This window comes from Talpa occidentalis, unplaced genomic scaffold (assembly GCF_014898055.3).
Source record: "Talpa occidentalis isolate TD23 unplaced genomic scaffold, MPIMG_talOcc4v2.1 talOcc4.4, whole genome shotgun sequence".
Classification (NCBI taxonomy): Eukaryota; Metazoa; Chordata; class Mammalia; order Eulipotyphla; family Talpidae; genus Talpa; species Talpa occidentalis.
The window spans coordinates 123352023-123371863 of record NW_023604295.1 but is presented as its reverse complement, the minus strand read 5'-3'; the positions used below and the strand labels follow the sequence as shown (position 1 = coordinate 123371863).

At 43.6% G+C, this 19841-nt stretch overlaps 1 protein-coding gene across 13 annotated transcripts in view; it reads right to left on the bottom strand.

Annotated features, from left to right (window-relative positions):
* The window catches only part of PLCH1 (phospholipase C eta 1), a 182889-nt gene extending 163919 nt beyond the window's left edge, over positions 1-18970 (bottom strand). For 2 of the 13 annotated variants that reach the window (XM_037526246.2, XM_054700999.1), the window contains exons 1-3: positions 17919-18151; positions 16131-16227; positions 12493-12707 (exon numbers count right to left, since the gene is read on the bottom strand). The gene's annotated coding sequence lies outside the window, so the exon portion shown is untranslated. Of the gene's footprint in view, positions 1-491; positions 529-12492; positions 12708-13021; positions 13062-15074; positions 15140-16130; positions 16228-17918; positions 18152-18754 lie in introns of those variants that run through there. The other 11 variants (XM_054700993.1, XM_054701001.1, XM_054700990.1 and 8 more) reach the window with 10 other exon arrangements.
* Positions 18971-19841: the final 871 nt, after the last annotated feature.

The following is a 19841-nucleotide window of genomic DNA, read 5'->3' as shown; positions in this document are numbered from 1 at the left end:
AACAGCAGCTTTTTCAAATAGCATCTTTCAGGACTTAAAGTTATTGCTGCCCGCAGGGGAAATAAATCTACCATCAGAAAACAAGTCTCGGATGGGTTTGTATACTCGAGGGCTCACCTCTATGCAGGCAGGACCCAAACCGCCCAAAGCCAGTAACTTTGGGGAACCTCCCGTTGCAGGAGCTAATGGAAAGGTGCAATCATTCCCAGCTCCCGAACCATGTGTATTAGCCACTGTGGTGGACCGTAATCAGTCCATGGGCATCTTAGAAATGATAACAGCGTCCATGTGGCTGTAGACAAGCCAATACATAAAATGCCTCCCTCCTCAGGATTCATCACAGGTGTCCACATAGGACCATGAGCATCTGTATCTGCACGGCTGAACTCATTGGTGTAACTGGAACCAGGTGCAGGCCCCAAGCAGTGAGTCAGAAGCCCTGCCTGCCCCTCAGAGACAGAAACACAACACTAACTAAAGCAAGAACTTACAAAGCAGAGACCCGAGCTGATGAATTAAATGCCTCCCAAGCTGATGTGCATAACCCTGCACAAAGTCCCCTTTGTTCACAGAATTTGGCTGAAGCAACTTTTCAGAATTCCTGAAGAAACTTCTTTTCTTTTCTTGGTTTAAAGCCAGCCTAAACCAAGCAAAGGTTGCCATGAAGGAAGCCCCACAGGTGGGAAAGGATTTGTCACTTGTCCTATTAAAGTCATGTACAGTGTTTTGTAAAGGTACTTCAAAATGGAGTCACTGCCTAGTGAAAAAAAATTTGCAGAACTCTTGTCTATGGCTCTGCTGCTTGTGAAGGGGCCCCCACCCCCTGACATCGTGTAGGGTAAGGAAAAAGTATCAGGTTTTTCTGCCCTCCCGCCATTAGGATAGATGAGGGAACCCTGTGGTCCTGAATGCATGCCTGATGGCGGGCACCTGAAGTGGGTACACCTGGGCTGAGAGACTGAGTTTATAAGGTTGGAGTCACGGGGAAGCCGAGAGAAGAAGAGAAGCAGAGAGAACGCCAGAGAGAGCCCAGATAGAGTGAGGATTTTGCTGGGGGCTGGGAGGCCTGCCAGCCTCCCGGCCCCCCAGCACCCCAGCCTGCCATGTGCCTGGTAAATCTAAATAAAAGACCTGCAAAAGCCACTGAAGACTCTGACTCCTCCTTTACCAGGTCTGCTGGATCAGAAAGCCTGCTCAGTGGTCTTCCTGCCCCCACACATTGCCACCGCTTCTCCTTGGCCCCTCAAGGCTCATGCTTAATTAACCCTCCCCAGCAGTGATCTTACCTGACCCCAACCTCCCCTACCCTTCCTTGGGCTCTGGGTCTCACTCCCCGCTGCTTCTTGCCACATCCCCACCTGACTGGTCTGGCTGCTTCTCCACTCCCGCAGGCTCAAGGATCCCAGAACTCAAAGATAAAATCACCTACAGAACCAATTGTAAAATGATAGGAAACAGCTGATTTTTCAGAGACAACCACTCTCTACCTTCTCCCTACCCCGTACTGCATACTACAAAGGTATCTTCAGAGACGTATCTTGAGTTTTATAAATATAGGGGTTATGCAATTATATATGTTCATTAGTTTTATAAACCTTAAATGCTGGAATTCATCAATTTAAGGAATAAACTCAAAGTCTTCATGCCCCTCTCATTTCATGCCCCTCTCCTGAAATAACCACTTTTGTTTGGAGGGTATCATTTCAGCTCATCTCTACATCGATATAGATATAGATATATGTAAAGTCAGGAATGGACCACTGAGCAGGTTTTCTGATCCCATGCAGACCGGGTGAAGGAGGAGTCAGAGTTCTCAGTGGTTTTGCAGGTCTTTTATTTGGGGTTCACCAGGCATATGGCAGGCAGGGGTGCTGGCTGGGGGGCTGGGAGGCTGGCAGGCCTCCCAGCCCCCAGCAAGTCTTCACTCTATCTGGGCTCTCTAGCGTTCGTTCTGCTGCTTCTCGGCTTCTCTTTCGGCTTCTGCTTCGGCTTCTACTGCTGCTCCTGGCGTCCCCGTGACGCCGCCCTTAAAAAAAAGCACAGTCTTAGCCCAGGTGAATCCCATCTACCTATGCCCACACCCTATTCCAGGTGCCCGCCATCAGGCATGCATTCAGGACAAGGATCCATCATCTATCCTGATGGCGGGAGGGCAGAAAAGCCTGACATTTTCTTTACCCTACAATATAGATATAGCATCTCCCCACCCCTCCCTAACCTCCCTCCTTTATTTTCCTCTTCCCCTCTTATCTTCCCTCTCACTCCTCTGTCTCACCTCCCATTCTCTCATTTCTTCTCTCTCTACTCTCTCTTCTATCATATATCTATTACATACATAAAATACTCATGTGCATAGTTTTGAAGACTTCCATATCTTCCAATAGCTTTCTCCAAAAACTGAAAATAATTTTCAGTAATATCAGTAGTAACTGTTTCCTACAAAAAAGCATGGTTATGATTTCACTAAAAAGAAGTTACAGAGTTAAAGAGAAGCCTGTCAGTTTTCATGCTCATTTTTCCTTACTACCTCAATCTTCTGGTTTCACATGTCATTCTTTATTTTTGCCCTCGCTATTCATCCTCAATTCAAAGAAGGCTAGTGAAATCAGAAGGAAATGAAAGAATAACATGCAAGTTAACATGTAAGTAGCAAAACACATGCACAAGCATGTCCTTCATTTGGTTTCCTTTTGCCAGAAGAAAAGAGAGGGTGTTAGGATAAATGATTCACCCATGCCGCTAGGAAAAGGCAGCACAGTGGGATTTGAAATCAAATCTTTGGAGCCTAAACACAGGTTCTAATCATGACAGGATAGTAGGAATTAGACTGTTAAGTGATATATGGTTTCTAAGTGTGTGCTACAAATTCTTGTACAATTGTCTCTTCTTATGATGGAATCTGATTCATCTTTTCTATATGTGCTTATTTCCAATTCTAGCTCGTTTCATCTGGAATTTATTCTAGGAATCTTCTAAGACTAGATTCATAAAAAGATTTGGCTTCTGCCTGGCTGCCTGTCTCTCTCAGGATGCACACCCTGGGATCCCCACCACCAAGGTGGGAGAAAGCCCAGGTTATGGGTGCTCGAGCTGATGGTCCAGGTAGGTCTTCAGCCAACACCAACCACAGACACTCCAACCCCCAGACTTCTAACCTTCCCTGAGACCCCAGATCATATAGGAGCTGAGACAAGTCGTTCCCTCTGTACCGCACGCATTTGTATTTCTGCCCCACAGAAACAGAAATGTCATTTTAAGACAATAAGATTGGGGCTAGCCTGTTACAGAGCAATAGACATTGAGTACAGGTTACATACCCAGGCACATCCAGCGGAAGGTTGGGCCCTTCAGCTCTGGGAGAAACACAAACCCACAGACTTACATAATACTGAGATATTTGAACAATGGTTCACAGCAATGGATCAGGCTTCCCAACTTCCAGCCCTTTCTACTCTCACTGTAATCACGATCCTTTTAAAACTATGTAAAATGTCATTACCTTCCTGAAATGTCCCCAGGAATCTCTCCAAATTACCTAAAATTTTCGCATGCACTACACACCCATAGTCTTATCTACCAATCACTGAGTATCTACGAACTATCAGGAATTGCTTGACATCACTGGACCTCAGCTTTGACGACACAATGTAACCAAATACCTGGAAGCCTTAGGGTCCTGAGTCCAAAGTCACACCCAAGACCAATTGCACCAATATGTCTGGGGGGTAGGGCTCAGGCATCAGCGGATTTTAAAGCTCCACAGGCAATTCCAAAGCACAGCCCAAGATTCAAAGTAGGGCCTCCCTGGTGGCACAGGGGTTAAAGACAGCGCTATCAAGTTATCGCCAGCCACTACAGCACAAGTTTGATCCCCAGCCGACCAGGGAGCTACCCACATGGCACAGCAGACATCTCCTGTCTCACACACTGCTCCCCTCAGCAGTGTAGTTCAGTAGATCTGCCTGTTCTGCTCCCTACTCTCTCTGGTGAATCCTCTCACCCCACCCTACCCCATCCCCCGCACCTCTGGCTTACACCCTGGTTCTTGTATGCATAAATAAATAAATCTTAAAAAAAAAAATCCAAAGTGGATCTTATGTAATTCTACATGTTATCTACGCCTTGAAGAAACTCTGCCAGGTAGGTGCTCCTGGAAAGAAAAGACTGAGACATCAAAAGGTTGAGCTGTAATAATAACTGAACCCTGGGGCCTCCTAGTGGTATGCCTCCTTAGCTGCTTGCAAGTCTTGCCTCTCCTAGCAGCTGGTCTGCCACTAAAGGGTAGGAGCAGGCTGTAAGTGGCTCCAAGTGCCAGGTGTGGACCCTGCACACACAACTGGCCCTCCATAAACACCAGAGAGACCTTCTCAAGATGCCCCATTTCCTGGGTTCCTGTCAGTGAGAGACTGAAGACAGAAACCCTCATTCTGGCCTCCAGAATCAGAGCATATGATTTCAAAGCTTAAAGATGGAGGTAGAGATAATGGAGTTAGGAGGGTTAGGACAATGGGGAAGAAAGCTTTAAAACAATTAACCAGTGTTAGCTGGATCAGATTTAGATGAGCTAGGGGCCTAAGGGTCACTAAAGAGAAGTAACTAAAAGACACTTTTGAAAACAGTTATGCCAAACAGTAGTGGCATAGCCAGAAGGAAATTGAGGCTTGGAAAGACTGTGTAACTTGAAAGAAAGCACTTCTAGTTGTTAGATAAAGCTGATGGGAAACCCAGCCTCACAGGCTAAAGGCCCTGCACTCTTTTGAGTGTTTCATGGTGTCATCTGTGTAAACAGAATAAGTGAAAATCACTACTAAAACATACTCATTTTATCAGAGATTTACTTCTTTTACACCCTGTATTCAATCTGAAGTTGTTTGGTCAATACTGAGGCAAAAGCAAAAATGTTTTCAAACTGATTTTTAAAATATTCTTTTGGGGTTTACAAAATGCTTATTACTTTACCTCGCATGAGGTCTATGTAATATACATATTAAAAACTTTCTTTTTTTTAAAGATTTATTTATACAAGAACCGGGGTACAGCCCAGATGCACCGCAGAGTGAGAGGATTCACCAGAGACAGAGTGGGGAAAAGAACAGGCAGACTGACGAAATACACTGCTAAGGGGAGCAGTGGGTGGGACAGGAGAGGTCAGCTTCGCAATGTGGATTTCTCCCCAGCTGGCCGGGATCGAACCCACGCTGCAGAGGCTGCAGACAGCTCCACAGCATGGTGCTTAACCACCTGCGCCACCAGGGAGGCCCTCTTTCTAGATCATATAGATCCACAGTCCTTGTAGTGAGTCACATAACTCAGTGACAGAAGAACATCATGTAGGGAAACTATTAATAAAACCAGTTTTGAATTCCACCTCCAGAACAGGTTAAGATAAAATTTTTTATGGATAGTAAAATAATAGAAGTGCTGTGCCTGTGGTTTGTTTATCTTTAATAATTTTTCATCCATTTTTGGAGAGATCATCACTAACACATTTCTGATAGGTGGAAAAGTCATACATACTCTAAGAAGGCCAGTTTGGCAAAATTTATCTGTACTACAAATGCACAAGCTTTAACTTAGCAACTCCACTTCCAATAAATCTTAGAGCTGGGCCTCCCTGGTGGTGCAAGGGGTTAAGTCTCAGCACTATCCCGCAGCCACTGCAGCACAAGTTCAATCCCTGGTCAGGGAGGTGACCCAAATGGCACAGCAGACTCTCCTGTCTCACCCATTGCTCCCCTCAGCAGTGTTATCTTATCTCAGTCAATCCGCCTGTTCTGTTCCCCACTCTGTCTCTGGTGAATCCTCTTACCCCCTGAGTCTCTGGCCTACAACCCATCTTTTGTGTGCATAAATAAATAAATAAATCTTTTTAAAAAATAAAATGAAATTCCCTAAGCTGTTTTCTAGTGTAAGGCAAATCTACATCACTGTTTTAACATGAATTTTATGAAATACAACATAGTTACGAAACAGAACTACATATCTGCTCAACTCACTTAAGTCACCTAATAATAAAAGACCAACTACTCAAATTCATGTATGAACATCAGAATACTAACATGGTGCTAAAGGGAAAAAAATGGAAAAACTTTAAAACTGTGTGGGGAGGACATAATAGTGGTGGGGGGAGGGTGTGTTTTTACTAGGTGCTGCCTACTATCTCCACTTTTTATCTGTTATAACTACCACTATCACAGCCCCTTCTCCTCAGGCACCCCCCTTCCATGAAAACTAACTCCAGCCCCCTTCCTTTACACTCTTCCATAATAAAAACATATTATTTGTACTTTATGACTTATACAATATTTCTACTTCTATGTTGTCTTTTCCTTAAGGACATTCCTATAGCCCCATGAGTCATGTATTAATAAATATATGTTCAAAGAGGCTAACAGGGAAGTGCAGGTTGCAAATCCCTGTCTTCTGACTCCAAATCCATTGTCCCCAGACCAAGGCTACACTCTGTCCAGCAGCGTCCTCCCTGTGACTCTGCTTCCCTGTGGAAAGAGGCTAGATTTGGACAAGACTAACTCTTCCAATCCACCATTCAATCCAACTCTGAGAAGAGACACGAGGAGAAATCTAAATGAAGCACTGCTTATTCACAAAATGCATACTTGTCCCTCCAGCCAGAAGCCATTAAATATACATATTGGAGGGAATTCAAGCAAAATGTCAGTCCTGAGGTCTCAAACGATGGAAGGTTTCCTTGCAATGAAATCTGAGTGAACAAAGTTCAGAAACACCAACGCCAGGTTTTATAGCCAGACATCATTGAGAAAAGTTCAAGGCTTGCGTGTTCCCCAAATTGCCAAAAAGAGAAGGTAGTTATAGCCAGAAAATTAAAACATAATGCATAACTCACCCTGTATTGCAAACAATAATAATAATAGTAATAATAACCAGTCATGGGAAGTCAAGAGGCCAAAGGCGCAGCCTGCAGCCAACTAATCTGGGTCAAGTATCCCCTCCACTGCCTCATCTACACAACAGCAAGCCAGTGGAAGCTCTCTCAGTGTTTCCCACCTTAGTACTCCACATTCTATTAATAGAGATTACAGGCAACCCCTCCCTAACATCCCAATCCATTCATCTTTAATTATAAATTAAAATAGTCCTGAGAAACCAGACTTAATTCCCATTAGTATAGCATTTAACTGATATGGAGAAGTGCTGATTTCCTTCTCTTTAAGCCTTGCTGAGAGATAAAAGACCTAATTAATAGGCTCTGACAGTAATATTCATAAAACAATGAGAGCTTAGAAACCGGAAGACAGAAAAAAAGGCCCCAAAACTAAGTCCTGCACTTCACAGCCTCTGGCAACACGTTTAGGAATTTCTGCTCCCAGATATCCCTAAAGGTGGAGAATTCAAACTAAATCCAGTTTGAATAAAAGCTAAGATTCAAAGAAAGACGGTCCTTTCTCATTTCTGCACTAATTTTAAGACTAGTCAGCGGAGATGGGGTTAGGGGCCACGGTTCCCATTCCGGGGGGTGAGGTCCCTTCTAAATCAGTTGGGATGCCTGGGTTGGTGCTAGAAGACCCTTGTTAGAGGGACCCCACCCACCCACTCCACAGAAGAGATGACTGTCCTCTCCACCCTCTCTCCCCACCCCCACCCCCAGGTCTGCAATCACTGCCAAACCGGTTGCTAAAGGACTCTGCATACAGCCTAATTCCATCACTAGCCTCCTCACACAAAGAAAAAGAAATAAAAGCCTATTTTCTTCGATGTTTTTAAGGCTCACAGGAGATGCCACTTCCCCCAAAGTTTCTGGTATGCTTCACATATTTTCATTGGCCCTAAAATTTCTAGTCTCTTTAAATGTTTCCTCCTCCCATTTTCCTCATATCAAACAAAAATGAAACTTATATTGAATCTGAATTTTCTATCGTCCACACTGATCGACATTTCATTTGGGCTTTGCATGGCTAAGCCTGTGTTGCCATTTGAACATTTCTTTTAGGAATATCATTCAGTTGACAATTTCCTGGTTCAGCTTTGATTAACCTGTTAACTCCATTCATGGCATTGCTGTTTTTAATTACTTTTTCAAATTCTATTGAGTTCTTTCTCATATGAGCTTGGTTAGACTTTGCGGTATCTTAGTTTCTGCTCATATCTGTCTTTGGAGAATTTTTTTTCACTATGAGATACTTCTAACTTTACTGGTGTCAATTCCTGAAATTTGGGGTAAAAAAAGACTCCTCTAAAAGGGGGAAGGGGAGAAATTTGGCTTCTGCTCAGTACCAGGGGCACTTCCAATATGGTAAATCTTTTTTTTAAAAAATATTTATTTGTTCATACAAGAGCTGGAGTACAGGGCAGAAATGCGGGGGGTGAGAGGATTCACCAGAGACAGAGTGGGGAACAGAACAGGCAGACTGACTGAAATATACTGCTGAGGGGAGCAGCAGTGATTCAGGAGAGGTCTGCTGTGCCATGTGGGTTACTCCCTGCCCATGGATCGAACTCATGCTGCAGAGGCTGAGGATTGCTTCACAGTGCGGAGCTTAACACATGACACAGCAGACCTCTCCTGACTCACCCACTGCTCCCCTCAGCCGTGTATTTCAGTCAGTCTGCCTGTTGTGCTCCCCACTGTCTGATGAATCCCCTTACCCACCCACCCCCGCACCTGTGGCCTGTACCCCAGTTCTTTTATGCATAAATAAATCTTTTTAAAAAACTGCTTTGTGAATGACCAAAAAAAGAATTTAAATATATATATACACACACATAATTTTTTTTAAAAGACTTACTTTTCTTTTTCCTTTTTTTTTTTTTTTTTTTTTAAGATTTATGTATTTATTTATACAAGCACTGGGTACAGTCAGAAGTGCAGGAGGGTGAGAGAATTCACCAGAGCCAGAGCGGGGAGCAGAGCAGGCAGAAGGACCGAAGTACACTGCTGGAGAAGTCTGCGCCCCATGTGGGACCCTCCTCCGGTGGCCCGGGAGCAGCTGGCGCTGCAGAGGCTGCGGGCAGCTTTGCAACCCAGCGCTCAACCGCTGTGCCACCGGGGAGGCCCCCACACACAAAATTCTTAAAACTCAAGAAAAAAATTCAATTTATAAAACAAACACCTTAATAGACACCTCATAATGTACATATACAGATAGCAAATAAGCATATGACAAGATACTTAATGTCACAGATTATCAAAGAAATGAAAATTAACAATGAGATGCCACTATACCTACTAGAATAGCCAATATCCAGAACACTGACACCACCAAATGCTGAAAAGGACCTGGAAAAACAGGAACTCTTTTTCATTGCTGGTGGGAATGCAAAATGGTACAGCCACTTTGGAAGAGAGTTTGGCCTTATCTTTATAACATTAAACATACTCTTAACACACAGTCCAGCAATCATGCTTCCTGGTATTTGAAAGCCTATGCCCACATATATATCTTTACACGAATGTTCATAGCAGCTTATTTAATGCCAGAACTTAGGAGCACTCAAGATGTAAGTGAATGGAGCTATCAAACCATGAAAACATGAAGGAATTTAAATGCATATTACTAAGCAAAATAAGGCAATCTGGAAAATCTACATACTGTATAATCCCAACTACATGACATTTTGCAAAAGCAAAACTATGGAGACTGTGAAAACATCAATGCCATGACTGAGAGATGTATAAACAGAGCACAATTTTTGGACAGCGAAAATACTCTGTATTATACCATAATGATGGATACATGTCATTATACATATCTCCAAGCCCACAGAACACACAACACCAAGAGTGAACTGTTATGTAAAGCATGGATTTTGGGTGATGTGTTGATGTAGGTTCATCAGTTATAATATGTGTCCCACTCTGGTGGGGATGTTGGTAATGGGGAGGCTGTGCATGTGTGAAGGGAGGAAGTATATAGGAAATCTCTGTAATTGCTGCTCAATTTTGCTGTGAACTTAAAACTCATCTAAAAGATTAAAATCAAGAGACATATGGAGGACACACCGAGAGGAGAGACAAGTAAGTGAGAGACACATAGACATGTTATTCCTGGGGCTTTAGTGTTTGGACAGAGACAATGGCAGCCATTATCTTGACCTTGAGGTGGATTCCATGATACATTTTAAATTTCATGTCTGGCCTCCCTGGTGGTGCAAGGGGTTAAGCACAGCACTATGAAGCAATCCGCAGACTCTGCAACAAGAGTTTGATCCCCAGCCAGGGAGCTACCCACATGGCACAGCAGGCCTCTCCTGACTTCCCTGCTGCTCCCCTCAGCAGTATATTTTGGTCAGTCTGCCTGTTCTGTTTCCCACTCTGTCTCTGGTGAGTCCTCTCACCCCCAACATCACTGGCCTGTACCCCAGCTCTTGTCTGCATTAATAAATAAATAAATAAATTTCATGTCTCTCCTTCAGTCCCAGCTCTCTCAGAGACCTACCTATCCCCTAAGCCTTTTCTTATGGTTCCCACTGGAAAGTACCTTAGACTTCTGGCAAGCTTTTGACCCTAGCCACCCAGCTTTGGGCCAAGCCTCTCTGGATGGGCATTTGCCCTGAGGGGCTAGGTAATGTTGTGGGTTTTTCTTTTTTTTGTGAATCTGTTATTTGAAATCCTTTCATCCTTCTCCATCTCTCTTTCTCTCCCTACACACACCAATTAAAGATCTTTCACACTAAGAAAAACTAAAGTCAGTTAAAAGAAGAGTTAAAAAAGCTCTACATGTAATGATATACAAAATATATTGTTACAAGAAAAAATGCAGAATTATGTGGCTGATACATTATCATCTGAATTTTAAAAGGACATAAAAAGACATTCTTTTTTCATATAAATTCACTATCGTTTTGAAAAATACACAAAAAGACAATACTGTTGAACTCTTAAAGAACTGGATGACTAACGGACAGAGGTGTGAGAAAATTTTCACTGACTTTTGAAGGTTTAAAAACTTTAAGCATGAGAATGTATAATCTATTTATTCTTTTCCAACAAATAAAAAGTAATATACAATAAGAATTCTGTGAGGAAAAATATTTTTTAATTTCACCAAACTGGAGATGATAAATTTTCAAGAATGTGTTAAAAACTAGTCTTCACTTCACTTTTTGCTTTTGACTGAAACTTGATACAAAATAGATTTCATGGGCCTCCCTGGTGGCGCAAGGGGTTAAGACGCAACCTATGAAGCTGTCCTGTGACGCTGTCCACAGCCTCTGCAGCACGAGTTCGATCCCCCCGCCGCTGGCCAGGGAGCAACCCACACTGTGCAGCAAACCTCTCCTGACTGGCCAACTGCTCCCCTCTACAGTGTACTTCTGTCAAACTGCCTGTTCTGTTCCCCACTGTCTCTGCTGAATCCTCTCCCCACAACACACACACTTCTGGCCTGTACCCCAGCTCTTGTATGCAAAAATAAATAAATCTTCAAAAAAAAAATAGATTTCACATTTTCCCCTTATGTCAAGTAAAAAAGAAGTAGGTGCACAGTTTGTGTCCACTCTTTCTAGACTGTATTTTAATGCTTTACCCAGCACACAGAAAAATGCTTCCAATTCACACTCTATTTAAAACAGGAAAAGTTGTGCTTCAGAATAAAACACTTGTATGGAAGTTCTTTCTCCTCCCCTCCCCCTTTCTTTTTCAATTTGAGAAGAAAAGATTCCTCTGACATTCATGTTCAGACACAGCTCAGGAAAATAAAATAATCACATTACAGGGATTCCCCCATGGGGGGAAAGAAGAAACTTTCTAGCCTTCACTCAGCAAACACTGCCAGATTAGGCAGGTCTAAGTCACAGAGAACATGAGGAAGGATTCCCATTGGGCCACTGAGTCGTGCTGCAGCCAATTGCTGACAATTCATGAGAAGGAAAAAAGTATGAAAATTCAAAACGTCCTCCCAGCCCTCTCTGAAACTAGCTTAAAGAACCATACTTTAAAAAATTACTAAAATGTCAACTTTGATGAAAAGAGAGTAAGAAAGAATTATTTTCCTTTAAAATCGCTTCCCAGTCTCCTACTTCTGCTCCTTAGGAGCCAGGAAGTAGTTACTTATTTGTTTTTATTATTGAAATTCAAGTATTCATTTTTCCCCCTTAATTCTATTTATTAAGCTGAAGCTTCAAAGTTCAAAAGGCACAAAAGGGTATACAATGAATAGTTTACCTCTGGTATCTGTCTCCCAGCAACCAGCATTATTAGTTATCTTGTGTATCCTTCCAGATATCTATGTGCATACAAGAAAAGATGTATTTTTTTCCCCTCAACCTATGGTTTCTCCTTTTTTGCACAAATGGTTGCTGGAACTGGTGATCTTTACATTGAAATACAAATAAAAGGATCTTAATATAATTCTAACTCCTTATATGAACACAGTACTCTTTTCTATAAATAAATCTTTTAAAAAATAAATTTCTTTTCAATATCTCCCACCTCACAGTTAAAAAGAGTTGCTTAGCAAAAATAGGCAGTCTAGAGAACTACAGTGTACATAGTAACACAGAAAATCAACTCACTTAACTTCTGGTTCAGGATTGTAACCCCTGAAAAAATTTCTATAGATCTTCAAAGTTCCACCAGGGGTAGTTTGCAAAGATTTCATTAGCACTCCATGGATGCCTGTTCCAAGGTCCAGTAGTCCTTTCAATTAAATTGAAGAGCGAGAGAAGAGGGAAGTTGAAAGTAGAATTCAAATGTTTGGTTCTGATGGAATAGCAACAGGAAGTGAAGGCTGATAAAAGAGAAACCAAGATTGCCTTCCATCAGTTAATCAGTAACTCACATTTGCATTGCACTAAACTGAGTGCTTGTGCCTTTCAGTGGCAATTTAACTGATAATGCACAGGCACCTCCATGGCTAGATAGGTTCGTAGTCCCTGCTAAATTCAGAAGAACTAGCCACAGAGAAAAGCAGCATAAGCCAAAAAAAAACAAACTCAAGAAGAGGATAATCCAGAGACTATATTGAGTCCTGCATGCGTGCGTGCGTGCATGCACGCATGCACACACACACACCCCCTACACACACAGCATCCTTTGCAGTACCTGAAACAAGCTGAATTCTAAAGAGTGCAGCATCTAATTTTTTTAAATCTTCAGTCTTATCCTTTCCCCTGGAGTCAGTAGCATGGGATTCCCATCCCAGCGTGTCCATGAGGGAGTAGACAGTCCTTAGCCTCAGTTCTCCATGGTACAATTTACAGTCTAATTTCCTACGGCAGGTTAAGAGGCACCAAATGCCAGCTCTGGGAATAAGCAGAAAAATTTTACTAGTGTCCAAGGTAATTCTGATCCCCAATTTGAAAAACATTATAGGAGGACACTATCTGGTTCATTCCAGCAGTACGTCTGAAAATACAGTTCTTCTTCAAGAAAATTAAGTAGACATGGTTTACATAAGATAGAGTCCATATTTAAGTCCTGAATGCCTACAAATACACAATCATGAGATGTCCTCATGATTTTAGACAACAAATCTGAAGCGATAAGTGGGCCACTTTGATGCGTAAAAAGGTTCTGCAGAAGAAACCCTACACACCACTCACTTCTAAACAAATCTCCAACACAGTTTATAAACAAAGTCTTGAATGTTCTTCTGGCACCAAGCCTGAATCTGTAATCTCTTAAAATTCACACTGGGAATGTTGTTTCTCCACTTACCAAAAACTAATCAGAAACACTTACCTGACTGTATTTGGGCCAGAATGATGAATTTGAAAAGAGAAAGCCAACTCATCAATTCAGTCCTGCTTTCCTGAGTGGCAAACTGATGTAATGGAGCATAGAGGCAGACAGACCTGGAGTCTCAGCATGGAGTCTCAGACACACTGACCTAGTTCCTGGGCAAGAAACTAACCTCCCTGAACATCAATAACATGGGATAGTAATTCCTGCATCTTGATTATGAGTATTAAAGTGATATAATGTAAATGTCCAAGCATATCATTAGAATACATTAATGTTCATTCTTCCATTTCTATAGAATCCCTTGTCTAAGATATTTACTAGACAATAAATAACCAGAAAAACTGTCCCATGTTAAATCCTAATCAGACCTCCCTGGTGGCCTAGGGATTAAGTCTCAGGCTATCACCAGTAAGGCCTGAGTTCTATCCCTGGCCAGGGAGCTAACCGACATGTGGTACAGCAGACCTCTCCTGTCTCACCCCCTGCTCTCCTTATCAGTGTATTTCAGTAAATCTGCCTATTCTGCTCCCCATTCTTTATCTCTGGTAAATCCTCTTACCCCACCCCACCCTCACCCCCCCACACACCTTTGGCCTACACCCCAGTTCTTCTGTGGGAAAAAAAAAAAAAAAAGAATCCTAATCATGCCAAAATTCCTAAGGTCAAAAATAGATAACAACTGAAAAACGACTCTGCCTTTATGTGTTTGCAGCAACTATGTTCTCATGATATACATATGCTTAAAAGCAAATATAAAATCAGAAGGAGCCTGTTGTCAACACCACTCAATGACATTAGGTTAAATCAAAAGGCACTGCTGGTATTTGACCACTTAACTATATCAAGTTTATATAGTTGGAAATGACAATTCAGGAGTGTAGGGTAAAGAAAATATCAGGCTTTTCTGCCCTTCCGCCATCAGGATAGATGATGGATCCTTGTCCTGAATGCATGCCTGATGGCGGGCACCTGGAATAGGGTGTGGGCATAGGTAGATGGGATTCAGCTGAGCTAAGACTGTGCTTTTAAGGGCGGCGTTGCGGGGGGGACGCCAGCAGTAGAAGCAGCAGCAGCAGCAGCAGCAGCAGCAGCAGCAGCAGCAGCAGCAGCAGCACCAGCAGCAGCAGCACCAGCAGCAGCAGCACCAGCAGCAGCAGGAGAAGCCGAAGCAGAAGCCAAGACGCAGCAGAACGAACTCCAGAGAGCTCAGATAGAGTGAAGACTTGCTGGGGGCTGGGAGGCCTGCCAGCCTCCCAGCCAGCACCCCTGCCTGCCATATGCCTGGTGAACCCCAAATAAAAAACCTGCAAAACTACTGAGGACTCTGACTCCTCCTTTACCCAGTCTGCATGGGATCAGAAAACCTGCACTGTGGCCAGTCCTGCCCTTACAAGGAGCAAGGATTTCATACCTGCTCTCCTGGAGTCCTGGAAACAGCAGGGTCATTAGAAAGCAAAACACAGCATGGTCATCCCAGTTCTGCCACTTAATAGCTGTGTGACTTAAAGGAAATTATTTTTGCAGGCTTGGTCCCTGATTTCCATGTTTGTATAATAAACATGGTAGATTTTTTTTCTGCTGTCATTTAATGACTGCAACAAGGCACAGACTCTTTAGTGCATTCAAAATGCAGGATTGGTGAGAACATTCTTTAACTTTGTTTCTTTAGTAGTCCCATAGGCACCATCCCAAAATTTCACTTTGAGGCACAGGAGACAGAGACCTTGATGATAATAACACAAAGCTGTGTAAACTCCTTCAGAGACTTCTTAAAGAGCACTTCTAATGCGGCACACCTACCACAGCAGTACTGGATTTCTCCTTAAACAGAAATGGTCACGGGTGTCAAAGAGAAGTGAGTGAATGTCCACTGAACTGTGTCTAAATGATTTTCCTTGTGAGCAAAGCCCGCCTGGAATCAGCCCCTGCTAGTAAGAAGAGAGAACATGCTTCCCAGGCCGAGGGGGCTTTGTTCCAAGTAATGAGTTCTGCACCACTTGGTCCACAATTCACAGCTGAGTGGATGTTCCTGAACAAAGAACAAGAGCCAAATGGGGATGCTCTTCAGCAAGCTTCTCTGAGCTGATCTTTGTTATTAGATTCAGGAGATGGTAAAGGAACCTCTCTCCGGTACCTTCTGTATCCTAGCAGTGGCAAAAGGAGATGTTTGTCAATCTCGGGCAGTATTATGTCAGAGGTCTGTCATGGCAGTAATGGATTTCATTAGCGCCTAAATGCACAAAAAATGCCTAGAAATTATTTCATCACGAAATTTTAAGTGCCAAATTGTATTGCTTTTAACCTCGATCATAATTTTATACCCTCCCACCCTTTTTTATTTTCTCAGAGAAATAATAGTCATGATCCTTCAAGCATGCAGACCAACACCATTCTTGGAAGGGAGCTGCAGGAGGTTTATTATGTCATGAAACAGGGAACCAGAACAAAGAACTACTGAACCACTCACCTTATCTTCATCTAAGAAACCTGAGAATTACAGGGTTTCTCTGTTCCTTCTGAATTCAGAGCTGCACTTGCCAAGGCTGTAAGTTTTAGGGCAGAGTCTGTACGTGAGAGAGGCACACAATGCACCTTACCAGACAGCTACATCCTTATCTAAAATTCTCAAAGACATTGTTCAGAGGTTTTATATCAAAGTTTAGTGATTGTTTTTGAATCTAGAAGCCTGATTGCTCAGTACTAAATCAACTTTCTCCTTAAAAAGAGTCCTCAACATCTTTACCCTGAAAACCTGGTATGGCATTAGAATTATTTCAGAATTCACAACTCTTAGTTCATTAAGATGTATTTATCTTGCTTTATGTATAATTAGCTTTTAAGGAATACTTGTTGACTAAATGAATAAATTAAGTAGAAAAGAGTTTTCAGTTACATTGTAGCAACCCTAAGAAAACACCTTTAACATTCTGTTTTTATAATTATAGCTTTATAATTATTTAGAAGATCAAGTCTAGAAATACATGTAATTGAGGTTGATGTGGGAAAATGTATTAGACAGAAGCAGTGACTTTAACTGCTTTTATGAAGAATCTGGTGCAGCTATAAATCCTGGCTCTGCCCATCAACCTTCACTCCCTTTGTCTCATTCCCATTCTCTCTAACCCTCCCCCAAGCTCGCCAATCTCATTATCCCAGGATCTGCTAAACTGCAGTTTACCTCCTGGAACCAGCAGAAACACATGTCACTGAGAATTAGGGAGTTGGAGCCAGTTACAAGCCACCAAATAGGGTCACAACATATATCTGAAGATGAAAATTAAAGAGTTCTTCTACTTTTTTAATTATGTGAAAGGGGAAAATATAATTAAACATTTTTTAAACATTTGAGCTGGATAGACCACACAACTGTCCAAGCATTCATAATGAATGGAATGGGAGTGAAAACTTTAACAGCACTGTATTTGTTAATCATCTGAAAAGTAATATGCTGACTTTATTTGCTGAGGTTGGGAAAATAGTCTTAAAATTCCCACCACTAATTAACATTTGCTATTCTTGAAGGCAAATTGTTTAAAAGTAGGATACAGCAAGGTAGTACCATATGTATATGGCTTCATACAAGGTAGCTCTGTGACACACTTTATCACAGGAAGAGTAACTCCATTTTAAACTTTTATTAGCAGTTGTCCTAATATTTATTTTAACAGCATCTAGGTCTATCCATCACGCTGCCTAGGAAAAACTAGCAACAAAAAGGAGCAGATCTTCATACCCCTTAAGATTTGTACCCCTGCCGAATGCTAACCTGTTTGTAAACAAATGGAATTTTTAAAGGGGATGGAGGTGTCAAGACTCATAATTTTAAGAAAAGGACAATTACTCTCTTAACAAGAGACTTGATGGAAATCTGACTGGTCTGAGTAAAGGCTTCTTGAAACTTTTCCTGCAGAAGATTAACTCGAGATGTGAGCAAAACACAAGAGCAACTGGAAAAACAATCACTTCTGCGAAAGTCTTTGTTTCTTTTACATCGGCATTTTACTTTGGCCCATTTCGAAGCGCAACTCATAGTCATTAAAAAGCCAAGAAAGCCCAGTTCCAGCGGGTTTGTACACGCCCCGTCCCCACCTGCGGAAGGAAACACAGCTCTGTCCCTTAATACTCGGCAGCAAGCACCTGACCGCATTTTTAAAAAAATGCAGCTACACCAGGAAGTAAATATATATATTTAATCTCCACTGTTTGGAAGAGCTGGGGAAAAGCTCAATTATTGCCCCAATAAACAATCTCTCACCGTTTTCTTGGTCTATAATCAAAATGATAAACGAGAGAGGGGTAATTTTCTTCTTCAATTTAGTTGGTGATTAAATCGATTAGCAGAGCTACCACATCAAGTTAGTTGGTTATCTTTCCGCAGCTGAACAAATAACGTGAAAATGAGACCATAAACAGACCCTGACGTACAAACAACAAAGGAAAAGTCCGCTGGAGAAGGCGCAGGAGACCAGGGCTGCTGCTCCCGGTGGCGTCCCGGCCGCGGCGCCGTCGCCTAGGGAACCCGGCGCAGGCGCAGACCGCGCCGCGAGTCCGGGACCGTGTGCACGGCTGGTAGCCGCGCCGCTCAGGTACCCCCAGTTTATTTCAGGAAAGGGCAATGGAGCAGATCCTCCCAGTGCCCTGAGCATCCGATCCTCCACCGCAGGGTCCGGAGAGAAGTAACCGGCGCAGAAGAATGTGAGATTCCCCGAGTGTGCTGCACACGCACTCCCCTTTCGGGGACCGGCTTTGGCTTGGGGGTCAGCGGTCCCCCCGGGTACCCCGCCTGGAGTGGACAGGGCGTGAAACATCTCGCAGCAACGCTTCATCCTTCACCGGCAGAAACCCCACCGACCACCCCAAGAGACCCCAGAATTGAGTTCTGGTGCAAGCAGACACAAACACCCCTTTTGAATTACAAGACCCCAAAACTGAAGACGGCCCAAACTCCGCAGCCGGGTTGGGGGTCCCCACAAACAACACCACTCCACAGGCTTAGCCGGACTGCAGCGAGGAAAGCGAGCCACCTGCACACCTGGACTGAGGTGGTGGTCCTCTTTTTCCCGTCCTCCTTGGTCCCCCCAAAGCACTGACCTGCTCAACTTTGAGTGTTCGGCGGATGAAGGGTTCCTGGGAGTCCTGGGCACTGGGGCAACCTCCAAAGGGATGAGGTGCTGTCCCCTGGGCCTCTAACTCCAAAAGCCAGCAAGGGGCAGAAAAGCCCCCGGGAGAGTACCGCTCCCCCCTAGTCAGCAGAACCCCCAAGTCGCCTGGAAGCGCGGGGCGCCACTGCCTAGACTGCTTTCTCATTCAAATCCTCAGCCTGCAATGCAGCCCCCTCCCCGTCTCGCAGCTCCCGGGAAATCAGGACTGGAGCAGGAGAGCGGACCGGAGTCCGCCTGCACCGCCTGTGTGGGTGGGTGGGTGGGTGCGCGCGTCGGGGCACCTGGACCCGGCGCTAGCAGCCCCGGTGGGGTTCGCTGGGCCAGGCGCAACCGAGTCTTATCTTTCCCCAGGATCCGAAGGTCCACAAACCCAGGCACAACCCTTCACGTGCAACTGGGGGTTGTGTTTCGAAGCCCCTCGGAAGTGGGAGGGGAAAGTTTGGCAAAACAAAGTTGGAGGTGAAGGACTCGGGGAATGGGAGGTGTGTGCAGCTAGCACCAGAATAAAAAGTGTCAAAACCGCACCTTAAGAAAAATTCCGAACCCCTCTTCTTAACTCCCAGCACATTTGTTGCCCTTTTAAGCAAACACTATCTCTAATGCTCTTCGGAGATCTGCTTTGAGTAAAGCGCAGCTAATACTTAGGAAGTGAGTGTAAGTAAAATTCTGCTTTTATTCCCCCACCCCCCACCCCACCTACCCCCGTGTTTTATTCCAGATGCTTCTTCTAAACGTTAACAGGTCATTGATTCAACTAGTCAGCTTAGCGACTCAAATGGCCGAGCTGTGGTTAATAAGAGCACAGCATTGGCAGAGGAAATCTTGCACACAGTGGGCGCTCAACTTTGCGATGAAACGAACAAATCTGCGCTGCCTGAACGGTTTGTGATCAATAATAGGTGCGGTGCTGGAATCTGGCCTTCGCCGGCCCAGGCTGCCCGCGGGATCCGGCTTCGAGATTCCAGGATTTGCATTTATCAGCTTCATTCAACCTGCCCTATTGTTAGTTCAAAGCC